The sequence below is a fragment of the Porites lutea genome, chromosome 10 (assembly GCF_958299795.1).
Source record: "Porites lutea chromosome 10, jaPorLute2.1, whole genome shotgun sequence".
In the NCBI taxonomy this organism is placed as follows: Eukaryota; Metazoa; Cnidaria; class Anthozoa; order Scleractinia; family Poritidae; genus Porites; species Porites lutea.
The window spans coordinates 13,525,024-13,548,989 of NC_133210.1; positions in this window are offsets into that span (position 1 = coordinate 13,525,024).

Consider the following 23,966-nt stretch of genomic DNA (forward strand, 5'->3'; position numbering starts at 1 on the left):
TCATCTTGTTGTAAAGTCGTCGTTTAAGCGCAGAACGGAAGTATTTTCTTTCTATATTATCGGTGAAATGCCCAGACAAATGAGCTTTCCGGTTAGCTTTTGCGTATTTATTTTTAGTACGTGACACGTAATGCCTTGTCACGACACGAAAGACAATGCGGGATTTTATAGATTTATACCCTATTCTGAAACAATCACAATAATAATCGTCTCTTGTCTTTTTTATTCATCGTATTTTACTGGAACAACAATGTTAGTTATGTTTTAGCCTCGCAGACACAGAAGTAAAAAAAAAGGTAAAAATATTTTAATTAACATAAAAGAGCGACTCCCACGTTTATTCAGCGATTTTTCAAAATACAAAACTATTGTTTTGCGTCGCCGACCGTACTTTACGCCTTTCAGAGCAAACGTTACAATAATGAACCATCCTAATTTGAAGAAAAAATTTCAATCTTATTATGAAAAGCTGTTACTATCGAAAACTGTGCAGCTTGTCACGTTCATAGTCAAGGATTATGTTACATGTAAATTCACGTGAAACGACTTTTGAACCTCAACGCCTGCCCGCTGCCCGATTTAACAACATTTTCTTAAAGCTTTTTGATAGACATGCTACATATTGCTACTTAAAAGTCGACCCCAAGAGTTTCTTAGCGAGCGGAGCGTTCTTTTTTAGTCCGCGAAGCCACCGAGCGAGCAACGATTTTGCAAGTAACAAATTCTAGACATTCTTAGCTTTTTGACCGTAAATCAACAGAATAAAGAAACCAACACCAGCAAGTTGCCCGGCTGGGGCACCTAGGCAATATTTTAAGTCGCCCGGGGCCAAGTCTTGCGCCGTTAGATCTAGAGCACAGCCTTGAGTCTTCGTCCTTCTCTACACTGTTAGTTTACTTTTCCTTCTTTGCTGACGCAGTATCTTTTTTCTCCTTGTGCAATCCAACCTGACTTGCACGTGATTTGAAGTTGCAGCCAATAAAAATCACACAATTTTTCGGGACAGGCACGGGATACGGGAAAGTTAAAAAAACAGACAATTTTTGACTCCCAAGACGACGAAAGGAAAGCGCTCCCGAATTTAAGACGCTGGCTGACTACGTCATCCCGCGTAATTATTTTACAATTACAGGTAGACTGAGAACTGACTGCGTTTTCAAGGTCTTTGTTTTCTAGACACCTCCAAAAAAGCGGAAACAACCACGCGTAAATGTGTAGGTCTTATCAAAATAATTTCGAGGTCAGCGTTTTCGAGGTCTGCGGTCCGTATTTTCGAGGTCTGTGTTTCTAGACACCCTGATGGAACTGGATTAAATCTTGAACATTTATTGCTTATCAGAGTTTCGTGCCTTTTGCGACGCAATCATCAGGCATCTGATGATCAACTGACAATCATCAGACAATCATCGGGCCGCTGTTCCCTGGTTATTGCTTCGCAAGAGCAAGAAATGTTAAAGATTTAATCCAGTTCTATCAGTCTCACACTTGTATTCTGCTCTATTTCAACTATTAAGCACTCCTAAAGTCGATGAGGACATTCCTCTGCTCTGGTACTTCGCTGTAATTATTATTTGGGGGTGGCCCAAATAGAGTAATGGAAACGGCTTGTTTTGACACAAGAGTGCAATAGACAAGCAATACGTGCTAACGTAAACAAGGCAAGTAAACAAGCTAAGCGCGGCGAATGTCTGCCATGCGAACGTCTTGTACAAGGTAAGAGGCATGTAGGAAAGAAAGCTCTGCTAGCACGGTACTTTATCGCACTTTTACGATCTCAAAAGTTAATCTGAATCTTCAGTATTTCTACCTCATCGAAATTTGGAAGTATGAAGTCCAGGGATGAAATCCTATAAAAAATATTTGGAATATTAACGTCGGGTTTTGGTCACACCAAGATCACAAGCAAAGAACCTTGAAACACAGAAACTCACAAAACGGATCGAAATCCACCAATCACAAATCACAAAGAATGACCTTTTGAACCCGTTAAAGTAAACTTTCGTTTCCCAAGAGGTCCCCTAAGATGATTGGCGTATGACATTAATTTGACGAGAGGATCGAAATGCATCAATCATAGAAAGACAGCTTTAGTTTATATAACATAACATATAACATCAAACATCTGATAACACTGTTATATAACAGTATATACAGCTATTTCAATAAAGGTTGTCGGATAAAGTACACGCGACAACCCCGAAATGTATTGTGTGTGGTCTTGAGTTTACTGTTTTTCAAAGAAATTTGAAACAATGGCATGAGAGGCCATGAAAAAATGTCTGCGAGTGCTAAACGAAAGTAAAAAAAGTAGGTTCGACAGCTACAGTGTCAGGAACATTGCATTGATCATATCCCATATTACCTTTCGGGGTTGTCGCGTGCACATTTTTTCCGACAACCTTTCTCGAAATAGCTGTATACTGTTATATAACAGTATATATAACTGTTATAACTGTTATATGACGTATAACAGTTATATAACAGTTATATAACTGTCATATAACAGTTATAACAGTATATATAACTGTTATAACTGTTATATGACATATAACAGTTATATAACAGTTATATAACTGTCATATAACAGTTATAACAGTTATATAAACTGTTATATAACAGTATATATACTGTTATATTACAGTGTTAACAGTTATATGACAGCAGACATCCGCTGTCTTTAGCAGACACCTACTGTCATATGACTGTTATCAGACGTCTGATATTAGACATGAGACGTCTAATAACAGTTATATAAGATAAGATAAAACATCAACGCCTGATAACAGTTATATAACATAACATATAAAATCAGACGTCTGATAACAGTTATATGACAGCAGATGTCTGATAACACTTATATAACATAACATATAACATCAGACGTCTGATAACAGTCATATAACATAACTTATAAAATCAGACGTCTGATAACAGTTATGTAAAATAACATATAACATCAGACGTCTGATAACAGTTTTATGACAGCAGACGTCTGATAACAACTGTAATATAACTGTTAGTAGGCGTCTGACATCATATAACTGTTATCAGACCTCTGATGACAGTTGCATAACAGAACATGTAAAATCAGACGTCTGATAACAGTTATATAACATAACATATAACATCAGACGTCTGAAAACAGTTATATGACAGCAGACGTCTGCCATCAGACGTCTGATAACAACTGTAATATAACTGTAATATAACTGTTAGTAGACGTCTGACATCATATAACTGTTAACAGACCTCTGATGACAGTTATATAACATAACATATAAAATCAGAAATCAGATGTCTGATAACAGTTATATAACAAAACATATAAAATCAGACGTCTGATAACATTTTTATGACAGCAGACGTCTAATAACCGTTATATAACATATCATATAACATCAGACATCTGACAACACTGTTATATAACAGTATATATAGTGTTATATAACAGTATATATAACTGTTATATGACATATAACAGTTATATAACTGTTATATAACAGTTATATAACAATCATAAGTGTCATATAACTGTCATATAACAGTTATATATACTATCATATAACAGTATATATACTGTTATATAACAGTGTTATCAGATGTCTGATTTTATATGTATATATATATGATGTTATTTAACTGTATATATATACTGTTAAATAACCGTGTTATATAACAGTGTTATCCGTTATAACTGTTATATAACAGTTATATATACTGTTATATAACAGTATATTTTTTGTATGTTATATATGCTGTTATATAACAGTTATATAACTGATAACATATATGTATATTTTTTGTATGCTATATATGCTGTTATATAACAGTATATAACAGTTATATAACTGATAACACTGTTATATAACAGTATATAACAATATATATACTGTTATATAACAGTATTATCAGATTCTGCTGTTATATGCTATGTTATATGACAGTGTCAACAGTTATATATACTGTTATATAACAAAATATATCAGTTATATAACTGTTATATACTGTCATATAACAGCATATATAACATACAAAACATACATAATCAGACGTCTGATAACAGTTATATGACAGCAGATTTCTGCTGTCATATGACTGTTATCACACGTCTGATGTCTGATTTTATGTTTTATTTATGTTTTCCTAAGAGGTCATCTGAATTCGCATCCTTGGAGACCCAGGGGCAGTCAGTCGGGCTGGCTTAAAAGGCACGACGAACGTTTTCAAACATGGGCGGAAGAACCCCTGGGTACCGACTCTCACCAGACCATTTCCAAACGGTCAAGAGAATGCTGGTTCCTGATTGAACACAAAAAATGCTTTGTATTATGGTGCCCGATCGGCGAAGAGTCTCTCCAGAGTTCTTTTCGTGAGTTCGTACACGATGGCTATTATCCCGCTACAGTTGCCCAGTTCGTTCACCAAACTTTCCTAACCCATCCTCGGAGACCCAGGGGCGGTCAGTCGGGCCGCGGGAAGAGGCACGACAAAGGTTTTCAAGCACAGGCGGAAAAGCCCCTGGGTACAGACTCTCATCGGACCATTTCCAAACGGTCAAGCGAATGCTGGCTCCTGATTGGGCACAGAAGATGCTTTGTATTATTGTGCCCAATCGGCGAACAGCATCTCCAGAGTTCTTTTCGTGAGTTCGTACACGACGGCTATTGACTCGATCACGGCTTGTCTTACTCATGCACCAAAGAAATGAACGCAATCAGGAATCTTTCAGTTTGATATAAACGCTACATTTCAAAATACTGGTAGTCTTTACACTGGAGCCCAAATAAGCTAAGAAATATTTCAAGACAAGTAAATTTTAAATTATTCAAGTAAATAAAAATGGTCCAATAATACACACGCATTTTTGGTTAAGTAAAACTTAGCAGCTCTTAAGTCTTACTTAACAGCCTAGTGTAAAGACAACCGAAACAGGAAAACTTAAGACGCTTTTCCAAAAATACAAGCTTGAGCTTACAACAGGTATTCACGCTTAGGGAGTTTAATATGCCACCACAGCTGACAACCACGAAAACGTCGCATGAAGAGTGAACTCACATTTTTTTCAGTCTCTATCGTGATTATTGCAACTCACTTACTTTGTCAAATGCAAACTCTTCTGGAGATGAATTTCTATCGACCATATCCATGTTCATAAAAAGATAGAAAATTTTGTCATTGCTTGTTTACGTCCTTCACAAAACGTGAAATTAGGCATTTTCAAGTGGTAGTCGTGCAGTGACGGCCAAGAAATATACAAAGAATCTTGATGCACGTGCAAAGTTGTTGTTTTGCCTTGTCAAGCTATTGCTTTTCTTACTTTCTCGTCGCCGCTTTATCTTACACTTCCTATTATTTACGATAGATTGTGATCCGTCAGAAACAGAATTTTCTCAGTGCAAATTGAATTGCTGCTGCTGATAGCATCCGGGACGTTTTTCGACTCATCGGCAGTTCCTTTGTTTCTGGTTAGGAAAGCTTGGTGAACGAACTGGGCAACTGTGGCGGGATAATAGCCGTCGTGTACGAACTCACGAAAAGAACTCTGGAGATGCTGTTCGCCGATTAGGCACAATAATACAAAGCATTTTTTGTGCCCAATCAGGAGCCAGCATTCGCTTGACCGTTTGGAAATGGTCCGATGAGAGTCGGTACCCAGGGGCTTTTCCGCCTGCGCTTGAAAACCTTTGTCGTGCCTTTCCCCCGGCCCGACTGACCGCCCCTGGGTCCCCGAGGATGCTGAATTTGCTGTTTTCTTTATCTTATGTCCATTTTCTTTTCCTTTTTTTGTGATTGGTCGATTTTGTTAGGTCGAATGGATAATCCAATGAGGGACGATTTGGATAACGTTCGATCCGAAATTTTTCGAAGCAGTTTGGACAACATTTGGACACGGCGTTTCGAGGAACGTGTTGATATATTGTTCAATTATGTTATCCCGGGTTAAACTTACAAATGCGGACATTGTTCGCGGTAGGCCCACACTAAAAAGTAACACTGAGTGTTTTCGGAATGAGCTAGTCCACGAACTCAAAGAAAAACAAAGGAAATTATCAAGACATTCAATGACATCAAAGACTCATGGACCCCATAGACGCAATGACAAATCAGAATATCAGGAGTGTACGTGTAAAATGGATGAGAGTTTGAAAAGAGGAATGTTTAACAAGTTTCAGAGTCGCAAGATGGTTATTCAACTTTTTTACCAACGGATGTTCTACTGTTCCATCGTAAGCTGTTCTACTGTTCCACAATGAGATGTCCCACTGTTCCACCACGATTGTTCCACTGTTCCACTATCAGATGCTTTACTGTTCCCCCATCAGATTTTCCACTATTCCACCATCAAATATTCCACTCTTCCACCATGAGATGTTCTAATTTTTTCACCTATCTGTTTCACTGTTCCACTTTCAGATGTTCTACTGTTCCACCATGATTTTTCCAATGTTCCACCATAATTGTTCCACTGTTCAACGATCACATGTTCCACCTTTCCACCATCAGATGTTCTACTGTTACATCATAAATTATTCTACTGTTCCACCATCAGATGTTCCATTCTTCCACTATGAGATGTTCTACTGCTCCATCATGATTGTTCCACGCTTCCACCATCAGATGTTGTACTGTTCCACTATATCTGTTACATTGTTCCACCATCAGATGCTCCATTGTTTAACCATTAGATAATCCACTGTACCACCGTGATTATTCAACTTTTTTACCAACGGATGTTCTACTGTTCCATCGTAAGCTGTTCTACTGTTCCACCATGAGATGTTCTACTGTTCCACCATGATTATTCCACTGTTCCACTATCAGATGGTTTACTGTCCCCCCATCAGATTTTCCACTGTTCCACCATCAAATATTCTAATCTTCCACCATGAGATGTTCTAATTTTTTAACCTGTCTGTTTCACTGTTCCCCTTTAATATGTTCTACTGTTCCAGCATGATTCTTCCACTGTTCCATCACCAGATGTTCTTTTGTTCCACCAAAATTGTTACACTGTTCCACTATTAGATGTTCTACTGTTCCAAAATCACATGTACCACAGTTCCACCATCAGATGTTCCACTATGAGATATTCTACTGTTCCACCATGATTGTTTCACTGTTCCACCATCAGATGTTAAACTGTTTTACCAATAGCTGTTCCCCTTTTCCACCATCAGATGTTCTACTATTCCAACAGCTCTGTTCCACTGTTCCACCATCAGATGTTCCACACTTCCACCAAAAGATGGTCCACTGCTCCATCATCACATGTTGTATTTTTCCACTATTTCTGTTCCAAAGTTCCACCATCAGATGTTTTCACTGTTTTACCATTAGATCTTTCACTGTTCCACCATGATTGTTCCACTGTTCCACCATCAGATGTTTCACTGTTACACCATGAGGTGTTCTACTGTTCCACCATGATTGTTTCAGTGTTTCACCATCACACGTTCTCCTGTTCCACTATCAAATATTCCACTCTTCCAAAATGAGATCTTCTACTTGTTGATCATTTATTTCACTGTTCCGCTTTCATATGTTCTACTGTTCAACTATGATTGTTCCCTTGTTCCACCATCAAATGTTCTTTTGTTCAACCATGATTATTCCCGTGTTCCACCATCAGATGTTCTTTTGTTCAATCATGATTGTTCCACTTTTCCACCATCAGATGTACTACTGTTCTATCATAAAATGTTCTACTGTTCCACAATGAGATGTTGTATTGTTCCACCATGAGATGTTGTACTGTTGCAAAATAAAATATTCTACTATTCCAACATCTCTGTTCAACCGTTCCAGCATCAGATGTTCCACTGTTCCACCACCAGATATTTCACTCTTCCACCATAAGGTGTTCTACTGGTCCCCCATGATCGTTTCAACGTTCCACGAGGAGCCGCAAGCGGTGATATTTTTGCACGGCATCTGGCGGCACATCAAAGAATTTGGAATTGAAGGGCAAATTCCTAGAATATCTTCGCCGGTTAAGATAGAGAAAAGGTGTTAAAAAACCTCAGGATCCTAAACAACACGTCAATCAAAATATCACTTGGACCTTTTCGCTAATGAAGAGCTATCACGCGGCTAAGCTTGAATTAGACATATATTGAAATAGGAACTCGTGTCAATAAAGTATCAGAAGTGAGTGGCAATCGCTCCTGGTTAAAAAACTGGTTCACAGGGATATGCATCTCTTCTAGTTAAGAGAAAGGAATCAGGGCTGCTTTTCATGCAGGAACAGGTTTTCTTCGGGCTAACTACAAAACTTCAGCTTATTTTACTCCCTGACATTGTCAAAGCGCGTTTTGTAAAGATAACTTTTTCCGCTTCATCAGTTTTTTTTTTATATTCTATTCCATTAATGTTCAACCTCCCTCAAAAAGCCAAATAATATAAATGCTGTTGTTAAAAAAAGCGTTTTACCTGTTTTCGTGAATTCGCTACCCAAAGATCACTATGCTCAAAAGACGGGGCAAAATTTCCAGGAGAGAGGCATTAATTTTTTTTTTCCCACGAGGTTACAAACAGAAAGTGCAATGATTATTATTAACGTAACCTTCAGGTATGTTCTACCCACGAGGTTACAGAGAGCAAATGCAGTAACAATTATTAGATTTTAGTGCAACTATCAGGTTGAGTTCCTCAATTAAAAGAGTTTTTTGCCAGGGTTAAACAAGTTTGGCTTTCATGAGTTTCAAGGTGCAAATTGTAAATTGTAAATATCTTATTATCCACTCCCCACAGGGCTTTTCAGGGATAATTTACAACACTGGTTGGGGGACTTTGCCAGACTGCTTAAGGTGCAGTTTACAAGTACTGAAGGAATGAGTGATGATGCCCCCATACATGAGTGTGAAAGTGAGATAGACCACTACACCGGGCACTACGTGCCCTACTCTTTACGAAGAGTGTGTGGGTTCTTTAACGTCCCACAGATTTATTACATGTGCAAGGGCTTGTGAGACGGGGCCTACGGTTTATCGTCCTTATCCGAGAAGACTAGAAAGTTTAACCATTTGCAGATGTTATTACAAAGGCAGCACTTTCTCCTCAGTTATTTAAAGACCCTGAGTGTTGGTCCGGCCGGGGTTTGAACCTACGACCTCCCGCTCAGCAGACCGGCGCTCTCCCAACTGAGCTAACCGGGCGGAAATGAAGGTGCAAGAAATTATCAGTATAATTATAGTACACAAACATTGTCATCTAATTTTTCGCACGTAGCCGGAATAAGACAAGAAATGAAGCATATATAACGAAAAACCGTCCTCAGATGATCTCCATAATAAGTAAATTATACTAAACGTTGCGAAAGATATTATTGTTTGTATCGGTCTTATCCATCGTAAAAGCGATGAGTCATCGCATGACATTCGGTATATTAAACAGAGGTAATACTCACGGGTTTCACGAGTTGTATGCACTATTTTCCGCCGAGAAACAAATTTAACCTTCAATTCTTACCTTACAGTAATCCGTTCTTTTACCTTGCATTCGACAACAAATATGTTAAAGGCGAACAAAGCGATTCCGGCACTCTTCTTTACGATGAGTAGCAAGCCGCAGGAACAGAAGCCGCTTGTCTGAAGTAAAATCCACCGATATGCACAGCATTCTCACTACAAATATAAACAAACGTCGCGGGGAAAAAAGGACGAGGAGGAAAAAATGCCAGATCTTCGCCTCGGTAATGTATTCCAGCTGCCATGCCTGCGTATCTCCAGAAGGTGGACTCGAAGTGGGACAAACCTTGTGATTTTTTGCGCGCAAACTAATTTATTCTGGCGCGAAATGAAGATTAACAATATGTATACTGAAATCTAATCCAAACAAGAAGATTTTCGCACTGAATCGCGACATATTAAATGCCTATTTTTACAAGTACGCGGAGAAAGTGGTCCACCAGTTTAACTTTTTTACGATGAATTTACTCCACAAAAGCAAAATGAAATGTTTTATCTCCATGTTGTTTACGTGCCTGATTAGAAGGCAGAAGTAAATTCATCATACAGACCCCATCAAAATGAAAGTACACGAATGAAACGGAATACGTCTGGGACGGTTTAGTTTCTACTCAGCAGCTTCTTTGCTTTTAACAAAAATTTAATGTTGCAGTCTGTTTTAAACGTTGGCATATCAACGCGCACAGTCACTGAACGAAAACAACAGTCACGATCACGTTCTTCGAAACCGACCAGACGCGCGCAACCTACCACTGTTATGGTAAGCAATTATCCTGAAGGTGTTAATGTTCCCGTGACAGTCTTCGCACTGAAGGTGTAAATGGTAAACCGAACGTTCGCTTTGATCATCAGAAAGACCTGTCAACTTTGATGATTTAACTGATTAAATTACGGGACAGAAATTTTACTGCTTGCGGCTCCTCGTGAGCATCTCTGTTCCACCTTTCCACCATCAGATGTTCCAATGTTCCACTATCAAATGTTCCAATGTTTTAGCATTTAGCATTTAGCATGATTGTTCCACTTTTTCACTAACAGATATTCTACTGCTCCACCATCTCTGTATCACTGTTCCACCATCAGATGTTCCACTGTGCCACCATCAGATGTTCTACTGTCAGACCATGATTGTTCCACTGTTCCACCATCAGATTTCGTACTTTTCCAGCATCAGATGTTCTACTGTTTTACCATCAGATGTTTCACTATTCCACCCCTACATGTTCCACTGTTCCACCACGACTGTTCCACTTTTCCACATCAGATGTTCAACTCTTCCACCATAAGATGTTCTACTGATCCACCATACGATGTTCTACTGTTCCAACATCTCTGTTCCACTGTTCCACCATGAGATGTTTTACTGTTCCAACGTGATTGTTCCACTGTCTCACCCCCAGCTGTTTTACTGTTCAACCATCATATATTTCACTCTTCCACCATGAGGTGTTCTACTGTTCCACCATGATTGTTTTAGTGTTCCACAATCAGAAGTTCTACTTTTTCTCCATCTCTGTTCCACCATCAGATGTTCAACTGTTTCACTATCAGATGTTCCACTGCCCCATCATAAAATGTTCCACTGTTCCATCATTAGATATTCTACTGTTCGAAAATAAGATGTTTAACTGTTCCACCATCAGATGATCCACTGTTTTACTATTAGATGTTCCACTGTTCTACCATGTTCAACTTTTTTACCATCAGATATTCTAGTGTTCCACCATAAGATGTTCTACTGTTCCAAAATCTCTCTTCCACTGTTACACCATCAAATGTTCCACTGTTCCAACATGAGATGTTCTACTGTTCCACTTTCAGATGTCGTACTGTTCCACCATGAGATGTTTCACTGTTCCACCGTTAGATGTTCCACTGTTCCACCATGATTGTTCCACTTTTCCACTTCAGATGTTCTACTGTTCCATTATGAGATGTTTTACTGTTCCACAATCTGTATTCTTCTGTTACACAATCAGATATTCCAATGTTCCACCGTCAGATGTCCTACTGTTGAACCATCTCTGTTCCACTCTTTCGCAATGATACTTCAACGGTTCCAGCATCAGATGATACATTGTTACCCCATAAGATGTTCCACTATTTCACCGTCCCTGTTCTACTGTTTTACCATCGGAGGTTCTACTATTCCACCATCTCTCTTCCACTGTTCAACTCTTCTACAATCAGATGTCCTACTGTTCCACCATCCGTCTTCCACTCTTCCACCATCAGATATTCTACTGTTCAACCAAAAGATGTTTTACTTTTCGACCATCACTGTTGTACTGTTCCACCATCATATGTTCTCCAGTTCAATCATAGTTGTTCCACTGTTGCACCATCAGATGTCATTTTGTTCCACTATAATTGTTCCACTGTTCCACCATTAGATGTTCTTTTGTTCGACAATAAGATAATCCACTGTTCCACCATGATTGTTCCACTTTTCCACTGTTCCAACATCACATGTTGTACTGTTCCACCATGGTTGTTCAACTGTTCCACCATCTCTGTTTCCCAGTTTCACCATGAGATGTTCCACTGTTCCACCATCAGATTTTCACTATTCCACCATGAGGTGTTCTACTGTTTCACTATGATTGTTTCACTGTTCTACTATCAGACGTTCCATTGTTCCGCCATCTCTGTTCCACTGTTCCACCATCAGATGCTCCACTGTTCCACTATCACATGTTCCGCAGTTCCACCATGAGATGTTCTACTGTTATACCATGATAGTTACACTGTTCCACCATCAGAGGTTCTACTGTTCCACCATTAGATGTTTCGCAGTTTTACCATTAGATCTTTTACTGTTCCACCATGAAGTGTTCTACTGTTCCACCGTCAGATGTTCTACTGTTCCAAAATGATTGTTCCACTGTTCCACCATCAGAAGTTGCACTTTTGCAGCAACAGGTGTTCTACTGTTTTACCATGAGATGTTTCACTTTCCCACCATTAGATGTCCCACTGTTCAGCCATGATTCTTCCACTTTTCCACATCAGATGCTGTACTGTTCCACCATAAGATGTTGTACTCTTCCACCATAAGATCTTCTACTGTTCCAACATCTCTGTTCAAATGTTCCACCATGAGATGTTTACTGTTCCGCCATGATTGTTCCACTGTTCCCCCATCTCTGTTCGACTGTTTTACCATCGGATGTTCCACTGTTCCACCATGAGATGCTGTACTTTTACAGCATCAGATGTTCTACAGTTTTACCAGCAGACGTTTCACTCTTCCACCATTAGATGTTCCACTGTTCCACCATGATTGCTCCACTTTTCCACATCAGATGTTCTACTGTTTCACTGTTCCGCCAAAGATGTTCCACTGTTCCACCATCAGATGTTGAACTTTTTCATCATCAGATGTTCTACTGTTTGACCATGATTGTTCCATTGTTCAAGCATCGGAGGTTCTACTGTTCCACCATCTCTCTTCCACTGTTCCACTGTTCCACCAGAAGATGTTTTATTTTTCCATGATCTTTGTTTCACTCTTCCAGCATGATTGTTAAACTGTTCCACCATTAGATAATCCACTGTTCCCCCATCAGATGTTCAACTTTTGCACCATCTCAGTTCCACTGTTCCACTGTTAGAGGTTTACTGTCTCATCATCTCGCTTCCACTGTTCCAGTCCTCCACCATTAGATGTTCTTCTGTTCCACCATCTCAGATCCACTCTTCCACCTTGATTGTTCCACGGTTCCACCCTCAGATGATCCGCTGTTCCCCATTCGATATTCCAATGTTTCACCATCCCTGTTCCACTGTTCCACCATTAGCGGTTCTACTGTTCCTCTATCTCTCTTATACTACTCTACTACTTCTCCACTATGAGATCTTCTACTGTTCCACAATCTGTGTTCTTCTGTTACACAATCAGGTATTTCACTGTTCCACCATCAAATGTTCTACTGTTGCAGCACCTCTGTTCCACTCTTTCGCAATGATTGTTCATCGGTTCCACCATCAGAAGATACACTGTTCCCCCATCAGATGTTCCACTGTTTAACCATCCCTGTTCTACTGTTTTGCCATCGGCGGTTCTACTAATTCCCATCTCTCTTCCACTGTTTCACTTTTTCCTAATCAGATGTTCTACTGTTTTATGAGATGGTTACAGTACCACCATGATTGTTCCACTGTTCCACACTCGCTGTTCCACTGTTTCACCATCAGATGTTCCACTGTTCCACCATCATATATTTCACTGTTCCACCATAATTGTTCCACTGTTCCACCATCAGATGTTCTATTGTTCCACCATCTCTGTTCCACTGTTCCACCATCAGATGTTCCACTGTTCCACTATCAGGCGTTCCAATGTTTAAGCATTACATGTTCTACTGTTCCACGATGATTGTTCGACATTTCCTCCATCAGATGTTTTACTGTTCCACCATTTCTTGACCACTGTTCGACCATCAGATGTTCCACTATTCCATTATGAGATAATGTACTTTTCCAGCATCAGATGTTCTACTGTTTTACCATCTCTGTTCCACTGTTCCACCATCAGATGTTGTACTGTTCCAGCATGATTGTTCCACTGTTTTACCATCAGATTTTGTACTTTTCCAGCATCAGATGTTCTACTGTTTTACCATCAGATGTTTGACTCTTCCACCATTAGATGTTCCAATGTTCCACTATGATTGCTCCACTTTTCCACATCAGATGTTACGCTTTTCCACCATAAGATCTTCTACTGTTCCACCTTTTCTCTTCCACTGTTCCACCACAGATGTTCCACTGTTCTACTATCAGATGTTCTATTGTTCCATCTAAGATGTTCTACTGTTCCACCCTGATTTTTCCATTGTTCCACCATCAGATGTTGTACTCTTGAACCATAAGATGTTTTACTTTTCAATGATCTCTGTTTCACTCTTCCAGCATGATTGTTAAACTGTTCCACCATTAGATTATCCACTGATCCCCCATCAGATGTTCCTCTTTTCCACCATCCCGGTTCCACTGTTCCACTATTAGAGGTTCTACTATTTCATCATCTCGCTTCCACTGTTCCAGTCCTCTACCGTTAGATGTTCTACTGTTCCACCGTCTCTGCTCCACTCTTCCACCTTGATTGTTCCACAGTTCCACCCTCAGATGATCCGCTGTTCCCCTTCAGATGTTCCATATTTCACCATCCCTGTTCCACTGTTCCACCATTAGCGGTTCTACTGTTCCACTCTCTCTTATACTACTCTACTACTTCACCACTATGAGATGTTCTACTGTTCCACAATGTGTTCTTCTGTTACACAATTAGATATTTCACTGTTGCAGCACCTCTGTTCCACTCTTTCGCAATGATTGCTCAACGCTTCCACCATCAGATGATACACTGTTGCCCCATCAGAAGTTCCACTGTTCCACTTCCACCATCCCTGTTCTACTGTTTTACCATCGGCGGTTCTACTTTTCCACCATCTCTCTTCCACTGTTCCACTCTTTCACAATCAGATGTTCTTTTGTTCAACCATGAGATGTTTACTAGTCTTCCACCATGACTGTTCCACTGTTCCACACTCTGTTCCACTGTTTCACGATCATATATTTCACTGTTCCACCATCAGATGTTCTATTGTTCCTCCATCTCTGTTGCACTGTGCCACCATCAGATGTTCCACTGTTTTACTATCAGATGTTCCAATGTTTTAGCATTAGATATTACACTGTTACACGATGATTGTTGAACATTTCCACCATCAGATGTTCCACTGTTCCACCATGATTGTTCCATTTTTCTACCATCAGATGCTCACTGTTCCACCATCAGATGTTGTACTTTTCCAGCATCGGATGTTCTACTGTTTCACCACCAGATGTTTCCCTCATCCACCATTAGATGATCCACTGTTCCCCCATCATATGTTCCACTTTTCCACCTTCCCGATTCCAGTGATCCACTTTTAGAGGTTCAGCTATTTCATCATCTCGCTTCCACTGTTCCACCCCTCCACCATTAGATGTTCTACTGTTCCACCATCTCTGCTTTACTCTTCCACCTTGATTGTTCCACTGTTGCACCCTTGGATGATCCGCTGTTACCCCTATCAGATGTTTCAACGTTTCACCATCCCTGTTCTGTTCCACCATTAGCGGTTCTACTGTTCCACTATCTCTCTTATACTGTTCCACTCTTCCGTCATCAGGTTGTTTACTGTTCCACATTCTCTGCTCCACTCCTCCACCTTGATTGTTCCACTATTCCACCCTCAGATGATCCACTTTTCCTCCATCAGATGTTCCACTTTTGCTCCATCTATGTTCCACTGTTCTACCATCAGATATTAAACTGTTCCACCAGTGGATGTTTTACTTTTTTGGCCATCTCTTTTTTGCCGTTCCACCGTCATTTGTTCCACTTTTCCACCATTAGATGTTTTCTTTTTCCACCGTGATTGTCCCACTGTTTCACCATTAGATGTTCTTCTGTTCCAAAATCAGATGTTCCACTGTTCCACCATCAGATGTTTCACTTGTTTATTATTAGTCTTTCCACTGTTCTACCATGATTGTTCCACTCTTCTACCATCAGATGTTGTTCTCCTCCACCATCAGATGTTCCACTGTTCCACCATGATTGTTCCTCTGTTCCTCCATCATATGTTCTCCTGTTCAACCATGGTACTTTTATTGTTCCAACATCAGATGTTCTTTTGTTTCACCATGATTGTTCCACCGTTCCACCATTAGATGTTCTTCTGTTGGACAATGAGATGTTCGCCTATTCCACCATCAGATGTTCGACTTGTTTACTATTAGTTGTTCCACTGTTCCACCATGATTGTTACACTTTTCTACCGTCAGATGCTCTACTCTTCCGGCATCAGATGTTCCACTGTTCCACCATGAGATGTTCTACTGTTCCACTATGATTGTTCTTCTGTTCCTCTATCTCTTTTCTACTGTTTCACCATCAGATGTTCCACTATTGCACCATCGGATGTTCCAATGTTCCACCATTAGATGTTTCACTGTTCCACCAGGAGGTGTTGTACTGTTCCACCATGATTGTTTCACTGTTCCACCATCAGATGTTTTACTGTTTCACCATCTCTGTTCCACTGTTCCACCATGAGATGTCCCACTGTTCCACTATCAGATGTTCCATTGTTCTAGCATTAGATCTTTCACTGTTCCGCCATGATTGTTCCACTTTTCCACCATCAGATGTTGTTCTGTTTCACCATCTCTGTTCCACTTTCCATCGTCTGATGTTGTACTCTTCCATCATCATCATCAGATGTTCTACTGTTCCACCGTGATTGTTCCACTGTTCCACCCTCAGATGTTGTACTTTCCCGCCATCAGATGTTGTGCTGTTCCACCTTCTCTGTTCTACTGTTCCAGCATCACATGTTTTATTGTTCCACTATCTCTCTTCCACTGCTTTACCATGAGTGTTCCAGTGTTGCACCATCTCTTTTCCACTGTTTCACCACGAGGTGTTGCACTGTTCAACAACAACAGTGACAACGGTGACAACACTGACAACGGTAACAACAGTGAGGACAGTGACAACAGTGACATGAGGTGACAACGGTGATAGTGGTGACAACAGTCACAACAGTCACAACAGTGAAAATGGTGACAACAGAGACAACGGTGACAACAATGAAAACAGTAACAACAGTAACAATGAAGACAACGATGACAACGGTGACAGGAGTGACAACAGTGACAAGGAAGACAACGGTGACAACATTGACAACGGTGAAAACAAAGACAACAGTGACAACGGTAAAAACAGTGACAACGGTGACAACAGTAACAACGGTGACGACAGTGACAACGGTGACAGCATTGAGAACGGTTAAAACAGTGACAACACTCACAACACTCACAACGGTGACAACAGATACAATACTGATAATCTTGACAATGTTGACAACAGTGACAACAGTGAATACAGCGACAACGGTGACAATGGCGACAATAGTGACAAAGGTGACAACGGTAACAATGATGACAACAGTGACAATGGTAACAACAGCGACAACAGTGACAACAATGACTGTTCCACTATCTCTCTTCCACTGTTTTACCATGAGTGTTCCAGTGATACACCATCTCTTTTCCACTGTTTTCACCGTCACTGTTGTCACTGTAGTGACTGTTGTCACTGTTTTCACCGTTCTCAATGTTGTCACTGTTGCCACTATATTCCCCGTTATCACTGTTGTCACTGTTCTCACTGTTGTTACTGTTGTGACCGTTGTCACGGTTGTCACTGTTGTCACTGTTGTCACCGGTGTCACCGTGGTCACCGTTGTCAGTGTTGACTGTGTTGTCCGTGTTGTCACTGTTGTCACCCTTGTCACTGTTGTCACCGTTGTCACTGTTGTCACTGTTCTTACCCTTGTCACCGTTGTCACCGTTGTCAAAGTTGTCAGTGTTGTCACCATTGTCCCTGTTGTCACTGTTGTCACCGTTGCCGTGTTACTAGTGAATCGTATACACTGACAACAGTGAAAACCCTGACAATACTGACAACGGTGAGAACGATGACAACTGTAACAACAGTGAGAATAGTGACAACAGTGACAACAGTAAAAACAGTTACAACACCGGCAACACCAAAAACAAGGACAACGATGACAACGGTGACAAAAGTGAGAACAGTGAGAACAGTAAGAACGGTGACAACAGTGACAACACTGACAACGGTGACAACGGTGACAACGATGACAACAGTGCAAACGGTGACAACGGTGAGAACAGTGACAACGGTGACAACAGTAGCAACCGTTACAATAGTGACAACTGTGACAATAGTGACAACAACAGTGACAACGGTGACAACGGTAAAAACTGTGGCAAGAGTGACATCAGTGACAACAGTGACAACAGTGACAATGGAGACAACACTGACAACGGTAACAACGGTGACAACGGTGACAACAGTGAAAACACCGACAACACTGACAGCGGTGACAGCGGTGACAACAGTGACAACTGTGAAAACACTGAGAACGCTGACAACAATGACAACAGTGACAACAGGGACAACAGTAACAACAGAGAAAACGGTGACAACTTTGCCAAAGGTGACAAGGCCGAAAACACTGACAACGGCGACAACGGTGACAATAGTGACAACAGTGAAAACGGTGACAACAGTGACAACAGACAAAAAAGTGACAACAGTGACCAAAGTGACAACAGTGAAAACTGTGACAGCGGTGACAGCGGTGACAACGGTGACAACATGGACAACGCTGACAACAGTGAAAACAGTGACAACGGTGACAACACTGATAGCGGTGAAAACGATGACAACAGTAACAACAGTGACAATATTGACAACAGTGACAACAGTGACAGCACCGACAACACCGACAATACTGACAACGATGACAACGCTGACAAAAGTGACAACAATGACAATTGTGACAACAGTGACAACAGTTACAAGAGTAACAATGTGACAACAATGACAACGGTGACAACATGAAAAACACTGATAACAGTGAAAACAGTGACAACCCTGACAACACTGACAACGGTGAGAACGATGACAACTGTAACAACACTACGAATAGTGACAACAGTGACAACAGTGACAACAGTAAAAACACTTACAACACTGACAACACCGAAAACAAGGACAACAATGACAACGGCGACAAAAGTGACAACAGTGAGAACAGTGAGAACGGTGACAACAGTGACAGCACTGACAACGGCGACAACGGTGACAATGGTGACAACGATGACAACGGTGAAAACGGTGACAACAGTGAGAACGGTGACAATAGTGACAACAGTGACAATAGTGACAACAACAGTGACAACAGTGACAACTGTGACAACGGTGAAAACCGTAAGAACTGTGAAAAGAATGACATCAGTGACAACAGTGACAACAGTGACAACAGGGACAATGGTGACAACAGTGACAACAGTGACAATGGTGACAACAGTGGCAACAATGACAACAGTGATACCGGTGACAAAAGTGAAAACAGTGACAACAGTGACAACAGTGACACTGATAACGGTGACAACGCTGACAACAGTAACAACAGTGACAACAGTGACAACAGTGACAACAGTGACACCGGTGACAACAGTGACAACAGTGACAACAGTGACAACAGTGGCAAGGGTGACAATAGTGACAACAGTGAAAATGGTGACAACAGTGACAACAGTGACAATGGTGACAACGGTGGCAACAGTGAGAACAGTGACACCGGTGAAAACAGTAAAAACAGTGACAACAGTGACAACGGTGACACTGACGATGGTGACAACGCTGACAACGGTAACAACAGTGACAACAGTAACAACAGTGACAACGGTGACAGTTTTTACAACAGTGACAACAGTGACAACAGTGGAAACAGTGACAATAGTGACAACGGTGAAAGTAGTGACAACAGTAACAACAGTGACAACTGTGACAACAGCGACAACAGTGACAACACTGACAACGGTGACAACGGTGGCAAAAGTGACAACAGAGACAACGGTGACAACAGTGACAACACTGACAACAGTGACAACGGTGACAACACTGACAACAGTGACAACGGTGGCAACCATAAAAACAGTGACAACAGTAACAACAGTGACAACGGTGACTGTGGTGACAACAGTGACAACAGTGACAACAGTGACAACAGTGGCAACAGTGACAATAGAGACAACTGTGACAACAGAGACAACGGAGACAATAAAGACAACGGTGTCAACGGTGACAGTGGTAAGAACGGTGAAAACGTTAACAACGGTAAAGACGGTGACAACAGTGACAACAAAGGCAACGTTGATAAGAGTGACAACGGTGACAATGGTAAAAAAAGAGACAACAGTGTCAACGGTAACAACATTGACAACAGTGACAACAGTAACAACAGTGACGACGATGACAACGGTGACAACAATGACAACAGTAAAAACAATGACAACAGTGACAACAGTGACAATGCTGCTAACGGTAACAACAGTGACAACGGTAAAGACATTGACAACGGTGACAAGAGTAACAATGGTGACAACAGTGACACCGGTGACAATGGTGGCAACAGTGACAACAGTGACAACGGTGAAATTGGCGAAAACGGTGAGAATGGTGACAACAGTAACAACGGTGACAACGAAGGCAACGTTCACAACGGTGACAACGGTGACAACGGTGACAACGGTGAAAAAAGAGACTACAATGTCAACGGTAACAACAGTAGGAACCGTTACAATAGTGACAACTGTGACAATAGTGACAACAACGGTGACAACAGTGACAACTGTCACAACGGTGACAACAGTAAAAACTGTGGCAAGAGTGACATCAGTGACAACAGTGACAACAGTGACAACAGAGACAACACTGACAACGGTGACAACGGTGAGAACAGTGAAAACACCGACAACACTGACACCGGTGACAGTAGTGACAGCGGTGACAACAGTGACAACTGTGACAACACTGAGAAAGCTGAAAACAATGACAACAGTGACAACAGGGACAACAGTAACAACAGAGAAAACGGTGACAACTTTGCCAAAGGTGACAAGGCCGAAAACACTGACAATGGCGAAAACGGTGACAATAGTAACAACAGTGACAACAGACAAAAAAGTGACAACAGTGACAAAAGTGACAACAGTGACAACTGTGACAACGGTGACAACACTGATAGCGGTGAAAACGATGACAACAGTAACAACAGTGAGAATATTGACAACAGTGACAACAGTGACAACACCGACAACACTGACAACGATGACGACGGTGACAAAAGTGACAACAATGACAACTGTGACAACAGTTAGAAGAGTGACAATGTGACAACGGTGACAACGGTGACAACATGGAAAACACTGATAACAGTGACAACAGTGTCAACCCTGACACAACTGACAACGGTCAGAACGATGACAACTGTAACAACAGTGAGAATAGTGACAACAGTGACAACAGTGATAACAGTAAAAACAGTTACAACACCGACAACACCGAAAACAAGGACAACGCAGACAACGGTGACAAAAGTGACAACAGTGACCACACTGACAATGGTGACAATGGTGACAACGATGACAACGGTGAAATCGGTGACAACTGTGAGAACGGTGACAACGGTGACAACAGTAGCAACCGTGACAATAGTGACAACAACAGTGAGAACAGTGACAACTGTGACAACGGTGACAACGCTAAGAACTGTGGCAAGAGTGACATCAGTGACAACAGTGACAACAGTGACAACGGAGACAACACTGACAACGGTGACAACGGTGACAGCGGTAGAAAGAGTGACAACAATGACAACAGTGACAAATGTGAGAACAGTGACAACGGTGACAACAGTGAAAACACCAACAACACTGACAGCGGTGACAACGGTGACAGCGGTGACAACAGTGACAACTGTGACAACAGTAACAACAGAGAAAACAGTGACAACTGTGCCAAAGGTGACAAGGCTAAAAACACTGTCAACACCGACAACGGTGACAATAGTGACACCAGTGACAACAGAAACAAAAGTGAAAACCGTGACAACAGTGACAAAAGTGACAACAGTGACAAAAGTAACAACTGTGAAAACGGTGACAACGGTGACAATAGTGACAACAGTGAAAACAGTGACAACGGTGACCACGGTGACCACGATGACAACAGTGAAAAAAGGTGACAACTGTGACAACAGTGACATCAGTGACAACAGTGAAAATAGTGATAACAATGACAACAGTGACAATGGTGACAACGGTGAAAACGGTGACAACAGTGACAACAAAAACCAAAAAGGTGACAACGGTGACAACAGTGACATCAGTGACAACAGTGACAATAGTAACAACAGTGACAACGGTGACAGTGGTCACAACAGTAAAAACAGTGACAACAGTGACAACGGTGACACTGACGACGGTGACAACGTTGACCACGATAACAAGAGTAACAACAGTAACGACAGTGACAACGGTGACAATTTTGACACCAGTGACAACAGTGGCAACAGTGACAATAGTGACAACGGTGACAATAGTGACAACAGTGACAACTGTGACAACAGTGACAACAGTCACAACAGTGACAACGGTGGCCACAGTGACAACAGTAACAACGGTGACAACAGTGACAACACTGACAACGGTGAGAACACTGACAATGGTGACAACCGTAACAACAGTGACAACAGTAACAATAGTGACAACGGTGACTGTGGTGACAACAGTGACAACAGTGACAACAGTGACAACACTGGCAACAGTGACAATAGAGACAACGGTGACAACAGTGACAACAGTGACAACTGTGACAACAGAGATAACGGTGACAATAAAGACAATGGTGTCAACGGTGACAATAGTAAGAACGGTGAAAACGTTAACAACGATGAAGACGGTGACAACAGTAACAACGAAGGCAAGGTTGATAAGAGTGACAACGGTGACAATGGTAAAAAAAGAGACAACAGTGTCAACAGCAACAACATTGACAACGGTGACAACAGTAACAACGGTGATGACTGTGACAACGGTGACAACATTAACAACAGTAAAAACAATGACAACAGTGACAAATGTGCTAACGGTAACAACTGTGACAACGGTGACAAGAGTAACAATGGTGACAACAGTGAAAACTCTGACAACAGTGACACTGGTGACAATGGCGGCAACAGTGACAACAGTGACAACGGTGAAATTGGTGAAAACGGTGACAATGGTGACAACAGTGATAACGGTGACAGTGGTGACAACAGTAAAAACAGTGACAACAGTGACAACGGTGACACTGACGACGGTGACAACGATAACAAGAGTGACAGCAGTAACAACAGTGACAACGGTGACAATTTTGACACCAGTGAAAACAGTGATAACAGTGGCAACGGTGACAATAGTGACAACGGTGACAATAGTGACAACAGTGACAACAGTGACAACTGTGACAACAGTGACAACAGTGACAACAGTGACACCAGTGACAACGGTGGCAACAGTGACAACAGTGACAACGGTGACAACAATGACAACACTGACAACAGTGACAACAGTGACACCAGTGACAACGGTGGCAACAGTGACAACAGTGACAACGGTGACAACAATGACAACACTGACAACAGTGACAACAGTAACAATACTGACAATGGTGACTGTGGTGACAACAGTGACAACAGTGACAACAGTGACAACACTGGCAACAGTGACAATAGAGACAATGGTGACAACAGTGACAACAGTGACAACGGTGTCAACGGTGACAATGGTAAGAACGGTGAAAACATTAACAACGATAAAAACGGTGACAACAGTGACAACGAAGGCATGGTTGATAAGAGTGACAACGGTGACAATGGTAAAAAAAGAGACAACAGTGTCAACAGCGACAACATTGACAACGGTGACAACCGTAACAACAGTGACGACGGTGACAACGGTGACAACATTGAAAACAGTAAAAACAATGACAACAGTGACAACAGTGTCAATTGTACCAACGGTAAC